The sequence below is a fragment of the Mesoplodon densirostris genome, chromosome 19 (genome assembly GCF_025265405.1).
Source record: "Mesoplodon densirostris isolate mMesDen1 chromosome 19, mMesDen1 primary haplotype, whole genome shotgun sequence".
NCBI lineage: Eukaryota > Metazoa > Chordata > Mammalia > Artiodactyla > Ziphiidae > Mesoplodon > Mesoplodon densirostris.
Window position 1 is genome coordinate 57244287 of NC_082679.1, and position 16239 is coordinate 57260525.

Here is a 16239-nt window from a genome sequence, read left to right on the forward strand (position 1 = left end):
TGCTCACCCCAACCTCCCACTCCATCCCTCCCCCAACCCCTCCCCCTGCCTTGGCAACCACCAGTCCGGTCTCTATATCCATGATTCTATTTTTGTTTCATAGATAGGTTCATTTGTGTCATATTTTAGATTCCACATGTAAGTGATATTGTGTGGTATTTATCTTTCTGACTTACTTCATTTAGTATGATAATCTCTAGGTCCATCCATGTTGCTGCAAATGGCATTATTTTCATTCTGTTTTATGGCTGAGTAGTATTCCATTGTATCTATGTACCACATCTTCTTTATCCATTAATCTGTCGATGAACATTTAGGTTGTTTTCACGTCTTGGCTATTGTGAATAGTGCTGCAATGAATATAAGGATGCATGTATCTTTTTATTTTTATTTTTTTAATTTTTAAATTTTTTTTTTTACCCTTCCCCCTCCCCATATCCTCAAGTCCATTCTCTAGTGGGTCTGTGTCTTTATTCCTGTCTTACCCCTGGGTTCTTCATGACATTTTTTTTCTTCTTAAATTCCATATATATGTGTTAGCATACGGTATTTGTCTTTCTCTTTCTGACTTACTTCACTCTGTATGACAGACTCTAGGTCTATCCACCTGATTACAAATAGCTCAATTTCGTTTCTTTTTATGGCTGAGTAATATTCCATTGTATATATGTGCCACATCTTCTTTACCCATTCATCCGATGATGGACACTTAGGTTGTTTCCATCTCCGGGCTATTGTAAATAGGGCTGCTGTGAACATTTTGGTACATGACTCTTTTTGAATTATGGTTTTCTCAGGGTATATGCCCAGTAGTGGGATTGCTGGGTCATATGGTAGTTCTATTTGTAGTTTTTTAAGGAACCTCCATACTGTTCTCCATAGTGGCTGTACCAGTTCTCATTCCCACCAGCAGTGCAAGAGTGTTCCCTTTCTCCCACACCCTCTCCATCATTTATTGTTTCTAGATTTCTTGATGATGGCCATTCTGACTGGTGTGAGATGATATCTCATTGTAGTTTTGATTTGCATTTCTCTAATGATTAAAGATGTTGAGCATTCTTTCATGTGTTTGTTGGCAGTCTGTATATCTTCTGTGGAGAAATGTCTATTTAGGTCTTCTGCCCATTTTTGGATTGGGTTGTTTTTTTTTTGTTATTGAGCTGCATATAAATTTTGGAGATTAATCCTTTGTCAGTTGCAAATATTTTCTCCCATTCTGAGGGTTGTCTTTTGGTCTTGTTTATGGTTTCCTTTGCTGTGCAAAAGCTTTTAAGTTTCATTAGGTCCCATGTGTTTATTTTTGTCTTTATTTCCATTTCTCTAGGAGGTGAGTCAAAAAGGATCTTGCTGTGATTTATGTCGTAGAGTGTTCTGCCTATGTTTTCCTCTAAGAGTTTGATAGTTTCTGGCCTTCCATTTAGGTCTTTAATCCATTTTGACCTTATTTTTGTGTATGGTGTTAGGGAGTGATCTAATCTCATACTTTTACATGTCCCTGTCCAGTTTTCCCAGCACCACTTATTGAAGAGGCTGTCCTTTCTCCACTGTACATTCCTGCCTCCTTTATCAAAGATAAGGTGACCATATGTGCGTGGGTTTATCTCTGGGCTTTCTATCCTGTTCCACTGATCTATCTTTCTGTTTTTGTGCCAGTACCATACTGTCTTGATTACTGTAGCTTTGTAGTATATTCTGAAGTCAGGGAGCCTGATTCCTCCAGCTCCATTTTTCGTTCTCAAGATTGCTTTGGCTATTCGGGGTCTTTTGTGTGTCCATACAGATTGTGAAATTTTTTGTTCTAGTTCTGTGAAAAATGCCAGTGGTAGTTGGATAGGGATTGCATTGAATCTGTAGATTGCTTTGGGTAGTAGAATCATTTTCACAATATTGATTCTTCCAGTCGAAGAACATGGTATATCTCTCCATCTATTTGTATCATCTTTAATTTCTTTCATCAGTGTCTTATAATTTTCTGCATACAGGTCTTTTGTCTCCTTAGGTAGGTTTATTCCTAGATATTTTATTCTTTTTGTTGCAATGGTAAATGGGAGTGTTTTCTTGATTTCACTTTCAGATTTTTCATCTTTAGTATATAGGAATGCCAGAGATTTCTGTGCATTAATTTTGTATCCTGCTACTTTACCAAATTCGTTGATTAGCTCTAGTAGTTTTCTGGTAGCATCTTTAGGATTCTCTATGTATAGTATCATGTCATCTGCAAACAGTGACAGCTTTACTTCTTCTTTTCCAATTTGGATTCCTTTTATTTCCTTTTCTTCTCTGATTGCTGTGGCTAAAACTTCCAAAACTATGTTGAATAAGAGTAGTGAGAGTGGGCAACCTTGTCTTGTTCCTGATCTTAGTGGAAATGGTTTCAGTTTTTCCCCATTGAGGACAATGTTGGCTGTGGGTTTGTCATATATGGCCTTTATTATATTGAGGAAAGTTCCCTCTATGCCTACTTTTTGCAGGGTTTTTATCATAAATGGGTGTTGAATTTTGTCAAAAGCTTTCTCTGCATCTATTGAGATGATCATATGGTTTTCCTCCTTCAATTTGTTAATATGGTGTATCACGTTGATTGATTTGCGTATATTGAAGAATCCTTGCATTCCTGGAATAAAGCCCACTTGATCATGGTGTATGATCCTTTTAATGTGCTGTTGGATTCTGTTTGCTAGTATTTTGTTGAGGATTTTTGCATCTATGTTCATCAGTGATATTGGCCTGTAGTTTTCTTTCTTTGTGACATCCTTGTCTGGTTTTGGTATCAAGGTGATGGTAGCCTCATAGAATGAGTTGGGGAGTGTTCCTCCCTCTGCTATATTTTGGAAGAGTTTGAGAAGGATAGGTGTTAGCTCTTCTCTAAATGTTTGATAGAATTCGCCTGTGAAGCCATCTGGTTCTGGGCTTTTGTTTGTTGGAAGATTTTTTATCACAGTTTCAATTTCAGTGCTTGTGATTGATCTGTTCATATGTTCTATTTCTTCCTGATTCAGTCTTGGCAGGTTGTGCATTTCTAAGAATTTGTCCATTTCTTCCAGGTTGTCCGTTTTATTGGCATAGAGTTGCTTGTAGTAATCTCTCATGATCTTTTGTATTTCTGCAGTGTCAGTTGTTACTTCTTTTTTTGCTATCGTTTCCTTCATTTCTTTTTCATTTATTTCTGATCTGATTTTTATGTTTTCTTTCCTTCTGCTAACTTTGGGGTGTTTTTGTTCTTCTTTCTCTAATTGCTTTAGGTGCAAGGTTAGGTTGTTTATTTGAGATGTTTCCTGTTTCTTAAGGTGGGATTGTATTGCTATAAACTTCCCCCTTAGAATTGCTTTTGCTGCATCCCATAGGTTTTGGGTCGTCGTGTCTCCATTGTCATTTGTTTCTAGGTATTTTTTTATTTCCTCTTTGATTTCTTCAGTGATCACTTCATTATTAAGTAGTGTATTGTTTAGCCTCCATGTGTTTGTATGTTTTACAGATCTTTTCCTGTAATTGATATCTAGTCTCATAGCATTGTGGTCGGAAAAGATACTTGATACAATTTCAATTTTCTTAAATTTACCAAGGCTTGATTTGTGACCCAAGATATGATCTATCCTGGAGAATGTCCCATGAGCACTTGAGAAAAATGTGTATTCTGTTGTTTTTGGATGGAATGTCCTATAAATATCAATTAAGTCCATCTTGTTTAATGTATCATTTAAAGTTTGTGTTTCCTTATTTATTTTCATTTTGGATGATCTGTCCATTGGTGAAAGTGGGGTGTTAAAGCCCCCTACTATGAATGTGTTACTGTCGATTTCCCCTTTTATGGCTGTTAGTATTTGCCTTATGTATTGAGGTGCTCCTATGTTTGGTGCATATTTACAATTGTTATATCTTCTTCTTGAATCAATCCCTTGATCATTATGTAGTGTCCTTCTTTGTCTCTTCTAGTAGTCTTTATTTTAAAGTCTATTTTGTCTGATATGAGAATTGCTACTCCAGCTTTCTTTTGGTTTCCATTTGCATGGAATATCTTTTTCCATCCCCTTACTTTCAGTCTGTATGTGTCTCTAGGTCTGAAGTGGGTCTCTTGTACACAGCATATATATGGGTCTTGTTTTTGTATCCATTCAGCCAATCTGTGTCTTTTGGTGGGAGCATTTAGTCCATTTACATTTAAGGTAATTATCGATATGTATGTTCCTATTCCCATTTTCTTAATTGTTTTGGGTTCGTTATTGTAGGTCTTTTCCTTCTGTTGTGTTTCTTGCCTAGAGAAGTTCCTTTAGCATTTGTTGTAAAGCTGGTTTGGTGGTGCTGAACTCTCTCAGCTTTTGCTTGTCTGTAAATGTTTTAATTTCTCTATCAAATCTGAATGAGATCCTTGCTGGGTAGAGTAATCTTGGTTGCAGGTTTTTCTCCTTCATCACTTTAAATATGTCCTGCCAGTCCCTTCTGGCTTGCAGAGTTTCTGCTGAAAGATCAGCTGTTAACCTTATGGGTATTCCCTTGTGTGTTATTTGTTGTTTTTCCCTTGCTGCTTTTAATATGTTTTCTTTGTATTTAATTTTTGACAGTTTGATTAATATGTGTCTTGGCGTATTTCTCCTTGGATTTATCCTGTATGGGACTCTCTGTGCCTCCTGGACTTGATTAACTATTTCCTTTCCCATATTAGGGAAGTTTTCAACTATAATCTCTTCAAATATTTTCTCAGTCCCTTTCTTTTTCTCTTCTTCTTCTGGAACCCCTATAATTCGAATGTTGGTGCGTTTAATGTTGTCCCAGAGGTCTCTGAGAGTGTCCTCGGTTTTTTTCATTATTTTTTCTTTCTTCTGCTCTGCAGTAGTTATTTCCACTATTTTATCTTCCACGTCACTTATCCGTTCTTCTGCCTCAGTTACTTTGCTATTGATCCCATCTAGAGTATTTTTTTTTTTTTGGCGGTACGCAGGCCTCTCACTGTTGTGGCCTCTCCCGTTGCAGAGCACAGGGTCCAGACGCGCAGGCTCAGCGGCCATGGCTCACGGGCCCAGCCGCTCTGCGGAATGCGGGATCTTCCCGAACCGGGGCACGAACCCGTGTCCCCTGCATTGGCAGGCGGACTTTCAACCACTGCGCCACCAGGGAAGCCCTAGAGTATTTTTAGTCGTTGCTTGATTCATCTTTAGTTCTTCTAGGTCCTTGTTAACTGTTTCTTGCATTTTGTCTATTCTATTTCCAAGATTTTGGATCATCTTTACTATCATTATTCTGAATTCTTTTTCAGGTAGACTGCCTATTACCTCTTCATTTGTTAGGTCTGGTGGGTTTTTATCTTGCTCCTTCTCCTGCTGTGTGTTTTTCTGTCTTCTCATTTTGCTTATCTTACTGTGTTTGGGGTCTCCTTTTTGCAGGCTGCAGGTTCGTAGTTCCCGTTGTGTTTGGTGTCTGTCCCCAGTGGCTAACGTTGGTTCAGCGGGTTGTGTAGGCTTCTTGGTGGAGGGGACTAGTGCCTATGTTCTGGTGGATGAGGCTGGATCTTGTCTTTCTGGTGGGCAGGTCCACGTCTGGTGGTGTGTTTTGGGGTGTCTGTGGACTTTTTATGATTTTAGGTAGCCTCTCTGCTAATGGGTGGGGTTGTGTTCCTGTCTTGCTAGTTGTTTGGCATAGGGTGTCCAGCACTGTATCTTGCTGGTCGTTGAGTGAATTTGGGTGCTGGTATTGAGATGGAGATCTCTGGAAGATTTTCGCTGGTTGATATTATGTGGAGCTGGGAGGTCTCTTGTGGACCAGTGTCCTGAAGTTGGCTCTCCCACCTCAGAGGCACAGCACTGACTCCTGGCTCCTCAATTTGGGATGATTTGTTGTCTATTCATGTATTCCACAGGTGCAGGGTACATCAAGTTGATTGTGGAGCTTTAATCCGCTGCTCCTGAGGCTGCTGGGAGAGATTTCCCCTTCTCTTCTTTGTTCTCACAGCTCCCGGGTCTCAGCTTTGGATTTGGCCCCGCCTCTGCATGTAGGTCGCCGGAGGGCATCTGTTCTTCGCTCAGACAGGACGGGGTTAAAGGAGCAGCTGATTCGGTGGCTCTGGCTCACTCAGGCCTGGGGGAGGGAGGGGCACGGAGGCGGGGCGAGCCTGCGGCGGCGACGTCGCCCCGGCGTGACGTCGCGCCGGCGTGACGTTGCACCAGCCCGAGGCGCGCCGTGCGCTCTCCCGGGGAAGCTGTCCCTGGATCCCGGGACCCCGGCAGTGACGGGCTGCACTGGCTCCCCGGAAGAGGGGCGTGGAGAGTGACCTGTGCTCGCACACAGGCCTCTTGGCGGCGGCAGCAGCAGCCCCAGCGTCCCACGCCCGTCTCTGGGGTTTGCGCTTTCAGCCGCGGCTCGCGCCCGTCTCTGGCGCTCCTTTAAGCGGCGCTCTTAATCCCCTCTCCTCACGCACCAGGAAGCAAAGAGGGAAGAAAAAGTCTCTTGCCTCTTCGGCGGGTCCAGACTTTTTCCCGGACTCCCTCCCGGCTAGCTGTGGCGCATTAGCCCCTTCAGGCTGTGTTCACGCCGCCAGCCCCAGTCCTCTCCCTGCGCTCCGCCCGAAGCCCGAGCCTCAGCTCCAGCCCCGCCCGACCTGGCGGGCGAGCAGACAAGCCTCTCCAGCTGGTGAGTGCCGGTCGGCACCGATCCTCTGTGCGGGAATCTCTCCGCTTTGCCCTACCCAGGTATGTGGGGAGTTTCTTGCCTTTTGGGAGGTCTGAGGTCCTCTGCCAGCGTTCAGTAGGTGTTCTGTAGGAGTTGTTCCACGTGTAGCTGTATTTCTGGTGTATCTGTGGGGAGGAAGGTGATCTCCGCGTCTTGCTCTTCCGCCATCTTCCCCCGCATGTATCTTTTTAAATTATTGTTTTCTCTAGATATATACCCAGGAGTGGGATTGCTGGATCATATGGTAATTTTATTTTTAGTTTTCTGAGGAACCTCCATACTGTTTTCCACAGTGGCTCCACCAACATACATTCCCACCAACAGTGTAGGAGGGGAAACCCAAGTTTTGAGCTTGACAAGCAGAAAAGGGGGAGAAGGGATGAGATGGGGGCAGTGAGATCTCCTGCAGTTAAAATGGAAACACCCACTTTTGCCCTCGGTCCCCAGGAGAAATGTACAAAGGAGGCAGGCGTTCAGGCTGGTCCCGGGTTTGTGGTTTCAGACACAGCCTTGTAAATGCTCACTCTCTTTTGTAGTAATTGTGCAAGTCCTCCCAGATGCTCTGGATTTCTTTTTGAACATTTCCAACCTTCCTTTCTCATAGCCTGTTTGGGTGGGTACCGAGCTAAGCACCGTTTTGTTGAGAAACCCAAAATTCCTAATCGAAGTGCCTCAGAGAATTGTTCTCCTTTTGTTTTGCCTCATTTCCACACTTGTGAAATCAAACTCGCCGTTCGATGTTTATACAGCAATTCAGCCTTCGAAGCCATCTGTTGCCAGGCAGGAGCGTAGAACTCCTGGCTGCAATGTGCCGGGTTGGGTCTTCTAAGCCTCTTAGCACAAAGACCTGATGTTTCAATCCTGCAAGCGAATTGCCACCTTTATTTCCAGATTCGCCTCCAAATCCACGCGGCTCTCTAGAGACACCGACGGGGATCAGTGTTTGCTTTTTCCGGGTCACGCTCAGTGCTCTCACTTTTCACCTCTGTTGTTCCTTGGCTTTGCCAGTGCCAAGGTGAGCTGGAGGCATTAGGATTCACACCTGTGTGTGAACAGCCGAGCCAGCCTGCACCAGAGGGAAAATACTATTTCTCATAAATGCTCAATAATGGTAGTCTTTATTGCATCCAAATCTATATCGTGACACATAGTGGAAAGTTTTCAGATTCTACGTGGAAGAGTTGACAAAGTCCTGCAGGTGAAAAAGGAAAGGAAACACACACACACACACACACACACACTCTCTCTCAGAGAGAAAATTTTCTCCATATAAACATAGGGCAAGAGATGGGACTAGAGCACCAGGCTTTCTGTGGCCAGCGTAGTTCATACTCTTCCAAAATAGCATTAACTTTCTGAAAAACGGAGCATACTGAAAAGGCATCTATCAGGAAAGCATATTTCTCCAGGAATAATTAGTCAGACTAATTCGTGTTCCAATCTAAGGGGATCGCCATTCTCCTTTTACAACAGATGTTAAAAGGAGAGATGAAGAATGTGAGAAAAGGACCTTGATCCTGCTGTTCTGATTTGCTTGGCTGTGCTGACATTTTAGGCGCAGAAAATTGTTACCTGATCGCCCCCCCAGGGGGTGGGGGGATGATTCTTTGGCGTTTTGCAATTGATAAGACCTGAGTGATTTTTCTCAGCAATTGACCTCTTTAAAAGTGTCCAAGTGGTCTTCTTCTCTGTGTAGCTTTAGGACCCTGAGTGAGGTGACAAAGGATAAAGATATATTCCTTTGGAGGCATTTGATTGCTTCATTATGTTATCTTTCCATGGAAATGATTTCATAGCAAGTTTTTTTGTTTTCTTTTTTAACGGGAAAAATGCACAAGAGTTAATGTGGAGCCATGAGGCACGGATTCCCGACTGAGGTCTGGATTTGAATTCCAAAGACCACAGGATTTATTGATGTGTCTGGGTATTCAGGCCTCTGGCAAGGGGCTTAGCAACACATTTCCTGGATTAAACTAGCATGAAAGTTCAGTCACACATCAAGTCCATTTTGTCAAGAGAGGGAAATCATTTAGAAGATAAACTCGTTGGTATTACTGCGATGATTAAGTCGTTGGTATTACGTAGAAATGGGAGGGCAAACCATGGCCTCAGGCCACATCATGCCAGCTGTCTGTTTTTGTCAATAAAGTTTTATTGGCTCACGGCCATGCCTGTTTGTTGATATATTGTCTGGCACCACAAGAGCAGGGCTGCTGAATAGCTGTAACCTTCCAGTGTTGCAAGCCCCAATCACTGCCTGCCCTTTGGTAAAGGAAGTTGTAGGACCCTTGAGTAAGAAGAAGAACTAGTTGGTGTTACCTAAATTTTTTGAATTGTGGCTCCATCTCTCATTCGCCTACATGTTGGAACAAAGTAGTAGATACACCAAAGGCGATGTGTCTCTAATAAGATCTTCGGGGTTGGGGGGAGGGGGAGGGTGGCAAACAAAGCGGCACCTCTGTTGATGAGAAGAAGAGGCTGTCAGGATTGCAGATGGAAATCAGAACGCCCTGACTTTTCTGTGCATATTTCTGTTTATTTAAAAGTAGCTATCACCGCCCAAAGAAAAGGATCTCCTTTCCTCTCCAGCTACTTGATTTTAAAAGCCCAGTTTTTATACTTCTAGCTAGATGAAGGTCTTTGGGAAGTTCATTCCTTGCTCAATCACCAAGGATCATTTGAGACATCATTGGCAGACGGTTTCCGTCAAATCCTATTTAGACTGGGCAGAAAAGTTTTCAATCGACAAAACCACCAAACAGGCCATGATAAAGAATAAGTACCACCCACCCTTGACCTGGGTGAATGTGGGAATGTAACAGAGCTTCGAGCCGAGGGAGAGAGATGATGCTGGAAAATCCACGAAATAAATCGTCTCTTTAAAAAAATCACATAGTCCTGGGGATGTGTACTTCTAAGCCCAGCCTTCAGTGGAAAAGTACTTAGGGTGCAGTAAGTCGTTTAAACAAAATCAGTGGAAAAACAGGGAGTTTCAGGGAGCAAAAGATCAGGTTTTCTGGGCTCACCACACATCAGGTGATTTAAGCTAAAAATGGCTTAAAATACTGCAATCACTTGAAATGCCTTACATAAACTGACCAGGAATCTGGGGCATTCGTGCTCAAGACAATTTTCTTCTCCTCGAGATAAGGGGTGGGGAGTTAGTCATCGGTTGTTTCCAGATAATGTCGTTACACCTCGCGTAATATGAGCTGGGCTGGGGGCTCTGCTCTCAGGGCCGAGATTGTTCCTGCCAATTTTAATAAGGACTGTGTGTGTTTTTCAAGTCTGGGTAGCCACCGGTGAGTCATTTCTACAATCTGCCTGCTTTGGGGGTACAATGGGGCAAAAAGTCCCCCCAAACAGCTGTTCAGTTATTAGTTCAGTTATTCATTCATTCATTCATTTATTCATCGCATGGTTACTAAGTACCTCTGTATGCCAGGTCCAGTGCTAAATGCTGGAGAGACGTGTGTATATAGTATCTCAATTACAAGACGCTTATCGTCTGTTGGAATTTGTGGCCTCCTCTATATCGAGCAAGAAATGATTTGACAGCTGAAAGAGACGTGAGGTCATACCTGGTAAGGTCTCTCTGTTGAGCAAGGGAAGGTTTAGGGTGGAAAGATTTCTTTTGAGGTTGCACAGCGATTCAGAAGCACCCCCAGAGCTGATCCACGTGGCTCTCTGTTTATGAGGGCAGCCTTTCTCTCACTTCTGTTTCGTATACTTTTGATTTCCTGTGTGGGGTCCACCCCCTTTGCTTAATTCTCACTACGAGAGAGATGGAACAGTGAGAAGAACCCATCTATCCCTTTTCACATTTGAATTCCAACCTGCCACTTACTGGCTGTGTGTCCTTGGGCAAGTTGCTTAACCTCTCTGAGCTCCAGTTTCCTCATGTGGCTGCAGGACTGAGGTGAAGGAGTCAGTGACTGGGGAGAAGGTGAATTAAGGAAGGGTCACCATTTACTCGCTGACCTTCCTATCTTTCTGTGACTTTGGCTCACGAATAGTGGGCAGAAGTTGGTCTCCGTGGTTGGGAATCACTCAAGGGCTTTGCGACTTTTCTGCCGTCTCAGGCCTCTCTGATACAGAGTCAAGGCACATGCTCTCCATTGCTTCTTCTGGTGCTTTCCGCCGGAATCTCAAAATACAGACAAGAAAGCACAGGCTCTAGAATGGGATAGAGCAAAGGTCACATCCAAGTTCTAGTACCCCCGCATACCCATTGTCTACCTACGGGGGGCCCTGTAAAGGGGAGGTGAGAGTTAGTGCCTGGGAGGGTTGCAAGAACTCATAGTTGCGAGATTACAAAGCCCAGCCCCTCTTCAAAGGGCTGGAATCTGGGGGGAAGCTGGAGTTGTGTGGCTGAACTTCTAGATACCTGGACCTGAGCTCACTCTTGCACCTGATCTACAGCCTACCACAAAATCCCTGTGGATGTGGGACCTGTCAGTTCTTTCCCAAAAGAGTCCGCTTACCCAGGACCAGGCTCTGCTGATTTCCTCAAGCCACACCCTCTGCTTAGTAGAGGGTGCAGTCCTGCGGCATCACCCGTTTGCCAGGGGTAAAAGGTGACATCAAGATGCCAAGGGCTTCCATGAGACTGTGTCTCCTCTCCTTCTGGCGTCAGACTCTGGACAGTTCTCCAGCTATAGAGAGAGAGCAGTCCAGAGGCAGCTGTCAAGCCTGTTTCTCCTTCACCCCCAAAATGTCTGCAGGCGACAGCTAACTAACCCCATGGGCCAGGAGCCTCGCAGCACTCTGCACCTGGAAAGCATGTTTAGGGGCGAGAGGAAGCTCCCCGGGACCTGCAGAAACATCCTCTTCAGCTCCTCCTCGCCGCCTGTGCTCGAGTGGCCCCTGGGGCAACAGGGCCTGCGTTTGAACCCCAGCTGTGCCACTTCCTAATTGTGTCGACCTGAGCAAGTTTCTTAATCCCTCCGTGCTTCAGTGTTCTGTAAATGGGGGGCATAGTCACAAATCTGTTTCACAGGGTTTCTTTCTTTATTTATCTTGGTCGCATGGGGTCTTCGTTGCTGTGCGCGGGCTTTCTCTAGTTGCGGCGAGCGGGGGCTGCTCTTCGTTGCGGTGCGCGGGCTTCTCATTGCGGTGGCTTCTCTTGTGGCGGAGCACGGGCTCTAGGCGCGTGGGCTTCAGTAGTTGTGGCGCATGGGCTTAGTTGCTCCACAGCATGTGAGATCTTTCCGGACCAGGTCTCAAACCCGTGTCCCCTGCATTGGCAGGCGGATTCCTACCCATTGCGCCACCAGGGAAGCCCCTCTTTCACATGGTTTTTGCGGGGACTAAACGTGTGTGTGTGTGTGTATGTGTGTGTGTTGCAACAGACAGAGCAAGCTTAGATCGGTGTCTGGCAAGTCGTAAGCAAACTATAAATGTAGCTTTCCCGTGAGTCATAACTTGCAGAGAACAACGGTATCGAAACCATACCAACAATAATTTGGAAAGGAAATAATTTGACCACTCATTGTGTTTATGTAGCAACTGAGTTTTGTCGATTTCCTTTTCCTCTGCCCTGCAAAGGATATTCCATCAGATACCCATTCAATCTCTTTAGAAATATTTTTGTTAGCTACCTACTGTGTGCCAGGCACTGGGTTGGGCCAGGGACCCATGTCAATGAGGTCGAAGTCTGACAGCACACACCCAGCTACGTAATAGGATTCGGGACGGAGAGTTAAGGTCAGGAGAGGTGTCGTAGAAACTCACATCGGAGGTGACCCTGAACTTGGTAAAGATGGGAGTTGTCGCCTGCCCCGTATGAGAACTCTGCTCAGACATCACGTATGGTGCCCCCAGCCTTCCCAGTTCTCTTCCTCCCATTCCCAACCTCCGCCCCATCCTCTTAGCTCCCGAGTTCTGTGATGGGAGCTGGCGCATTGCTCAGTGCCTTCCTCTTCTGTACGCATCACTCTGCTGAGTCAGGAGTTCACACTTCTCCATCTGCTTCCCATCTTCCAATGTTTTTGTTGTTGTTGATGTTTCTCGATCACTGAATTAAACACTTCTTTCCCTTTAGTATACTGGTAATGGAGCTTCTGGAGGGAGGGCCGATAAAAATGCCTGAGTTGAACTTACCACGTCTACACAGGCGCCCCCCCCCCCAAATCTATGCTTTTTGGACCATGACGTATCCCCGACACTGAAGGATGAGCAGGGGTCACGCAGGCAGAGCGCGCTCGTGACAGTCGCCACTGCTTCCACTACACCCACCCCGCCGTTATCTGCTGAGCGTTACGTGCCAGCTCCGCGGAAATACGCTACATACACAGTTTGACTTAGTTATCGAAATTATGCTGTCTGTATACCAGCAACTCAAGTTTACAGATGAGGAAGTGGGCTCAGAGTGGTTAAGTGTATGTCTCAAAGTCACCCAGCTGTTGTTTCTTGTAGTTTGGGTGCCCCAGGAGGCCAACTCCACAGCCGAGATAGGCCTGAGGCTCGTCGGGTTGTGCTCTGGGGATCCACGCCTGTAGGGGAGCAGCGTGGCCAGCAGGATGGGGCAGGGGAGGATTGAGCTGTGATGTAGGAGCAACAGACCCTTCAGCCAGTGCCGAGGAGACTAAAGCCAGGGTGACCCTGCAGAGATGTCCTGCACTGGGGCAAAGAGACCAGGCAGTCATTGATGTGGCTGCCTCCTGGATGGGATGCATCCTTGGGCAAGGCAGCTCCCTCTAGCTGAAGGCACTTCCTAAGAAGGGATCCTGCCGTCAGCAAACAGCAGCCCAGCAGCTGGGGAAATGAGTGCCTCCTGGCTCAGAACGGGCTTCTGGGTAGCACACCACAGTATCCACTACAGTGTCAGAGGCTGACTTGGAAGCCATATCTCTCTCACTTTAGAGTCTGTTCATGTAAGTGGGGTGCAGGACAGAGGGCAGGGAGAAGAGAAAGCTAGAAAGGTAGGTCAGGTCATCTGAGGTAGGACCTTGTACCTCACAAAGGAGCCGGCCCTGAGAGGGGATAATAGTTACCTCTGATCGGAGAAGTGCCATGTTCCTGGGAAACCATCCAGGTGGTGGTACACAGATTCCTAGAGCAAAACCAGTTGGTGGGGTTCATCTGATATTCTAGATATACCTGCCTCAGGTATTTCAGTTGAGAAGGAAAAGAAAATTTCATTCTTTTTCTTTTCCTTACATCACTGGTTTCTGTTTCTTATTTGAAAATGCTATTCCTCCCGTAGGGAAAAGGTTTGGTTAACGCGGGTGGTAAAGCTATCTTGGTTTAAAATATTCTCCTTGAACGAGGTGACGGTGACATCGCTAAGTTCTAGGACAGACTCTTCTCGGGCAGTGTAATCATTAGGGACCTGTTTGTGTGTCCATTTGAGGAAGTGACGAAACCAAAAGCAGTTTGGAGGTTTGGCACCTTCGCTAAAGTCAGAGGAGTGCGATGTGAACGCACACCATTCTCTTCTCTGCGCCCTCTCCTGTTGGTGACCAGAGCGAACCAAGGGGCCCTCAGCGTAAGAACACATGCCCTAACTCTACGTTTGGGATAACCAGAGGGTTATCTCTGCTCACCAGGCTTGTGATGGCTGGACCAAAGAAGTCAGTTCTGAGCCTGTGTAAGCCCAGCTTCCATTAACACCTGAAAAATAACAATTCACTGTCCTGAGATGTCCAGTCCCATGTCCCCTCTTCTCCCTGGTACCCTACCTACCCGGTCTCCATTCCCTCCTCCCATATCCTCTTTTTTTTTTTTTTAATTGAAGTATAGTTGATTTACAATGTTGTGTTAATTTCTGCTGTACAGCAAAGTGACTCAGTTATACCTATATATACATTCTTTCTTTTATATTCTTTTCCATTATGGTTTATCATAGGATGTTGAATATAGTTCCCTGTGCTGTACAGTAGGACCTTGTTGTTCATCCATTCTGTACATAAAAGCCCACATCTGCTGCCCCCAACCTCCTCCTCCATCCCTCCCCCAACCCCCTCCCCCTTGACAACCACCAGTTCGTTCTCTATGTCCGTGTTTCTGTTTCGTAGATGGGTTCATTTGTGTCATATTCTATTTTATTTCTTTTAATTAATTAATTAATTTATCTTTGGCTGTGTTGGGTCTTTGTTGCGGTGCGTGGGCTTCTCACTATGATGGCTTCTCTTGTTGGAAAGCATGGGCTCTAGGCGTGCGGGCTTCAGTAGTTGTGGCACACGGGCTCAGTAGTTATGGCTCATGGGCTCTAGAGCACAGCCTCAGTAGTTGTGGCACACGGGCTTAGTTGCTCCATAGTATGTGGGATCTTCCTGGACCAGGGCTCCAACCGGTGTCCCCTGCATTGGCAGGTGAATTCTTAAGCACTGTGCCACCAGGGCAGTCCCTGTGTCATATTTTAGATTCCACATATAAGTGATATCATATGGTATTTCTTTCTTTCTGACTTCACTTAGTATGATAATCTCTAGTTGCATCCATGTTGCTGCAAGTGGCATAATTCCATTCTTTTTTGATGGCTGAGTAGTATTCCATTGTATATATGTACCACATCTTCTTTATCCATTCCTCTGTTGATGAACATTTAGGTTGTTTCCGTGTCTTGGCTATTGTGAATAGTGCTGCTTTGAACGTAGGGGTGCATGTGTCTTTTTGGATTAGAGTTTTGTCCGGATATGTGCCCAGGAGTGGGATTCTCTTCTCCGTGGTACCCTACCTACCTGGTCTCCGTTCCCTCTTCCTGTGTCCTCTTATTCCCACCCACAGCCCTGGAGGGTCCCAGATCCCGTGTCCCTAAATGAGAGACATCTTGAGGGTAGATGGGTCTATTTGTCATCATATATGGATTCCACTTGTTGTACAAAGGACCTAAGGCAATGAGTGTGCTGTTTTCAAGGATGCTGAACTCACAGGGAGCATAGTTCCCAGTGAGCCTGGGAAATCACGAGGTCTGGAGTCAGGCCGATCTGGGTTTGGATCCTGGCACTACATTCAAGTATTAGCTACGTCTTGTTGTGGAAAGATCTACTATGATGATTGTGCAAAGTCTTGACCTACAGATGTGCAAGAATACTCCTGCGGCCCTTGGATTGTGAACATATCCCCATTTATCCTGGTGCCAGTGCTCAGAGTAGGGTCTGGAGTCCAAGTGATTGGGCTCAGCCTCTGACCCTGCCACTTTGCCCCTTGACCTTTGCCTCTGTGGGCTTCCGGACCCTGCCTGTAATTGGGGAGGGTGGATGCAAAGTGTGGACGCTCCCTGGAAGCATTCGACACACATGCATCCCTTAGCTTGAGGGATGCTCATTACAATCAGAATTTAATGAGCAAGAACGATCTGTTCCTAAGTCATTTCACTTGCTTGAGCCTCAGTTTCCCTATAAATAAAATGGGGATAATGATGCCTCCACAGGGCTCTGGCAAGAAATTCAGCAAAAACCGTAGGGCTCAGCACCTAGAAAGTGCGATAGGAGGTATCCATGCCCCGTATGGGATTCGTACATCAGGGGACTGCCTTGTAAAGCCATTTGATTAGGAATCCAGAGGGCACAGATGGTAGAGGACAGGTTTTTCATCCACCTTGACAGTTTGACGGCCAGCTACACGACTGGCTGT

General features: G+C 45.4%; 1 protein-coding gene across 1 annotated transcript in view; it reads left to right on the forward strand.

Annotated features, from left to right (window-relative positions):
* Positions 1-16239, forward strand: part of WWOX (WW domain containing oxidoreductase) — a 993698-nt gene that overhangs the window by 962605 nt on the left and 14854 nt on the right. The window lies entirely within an intron of this gene.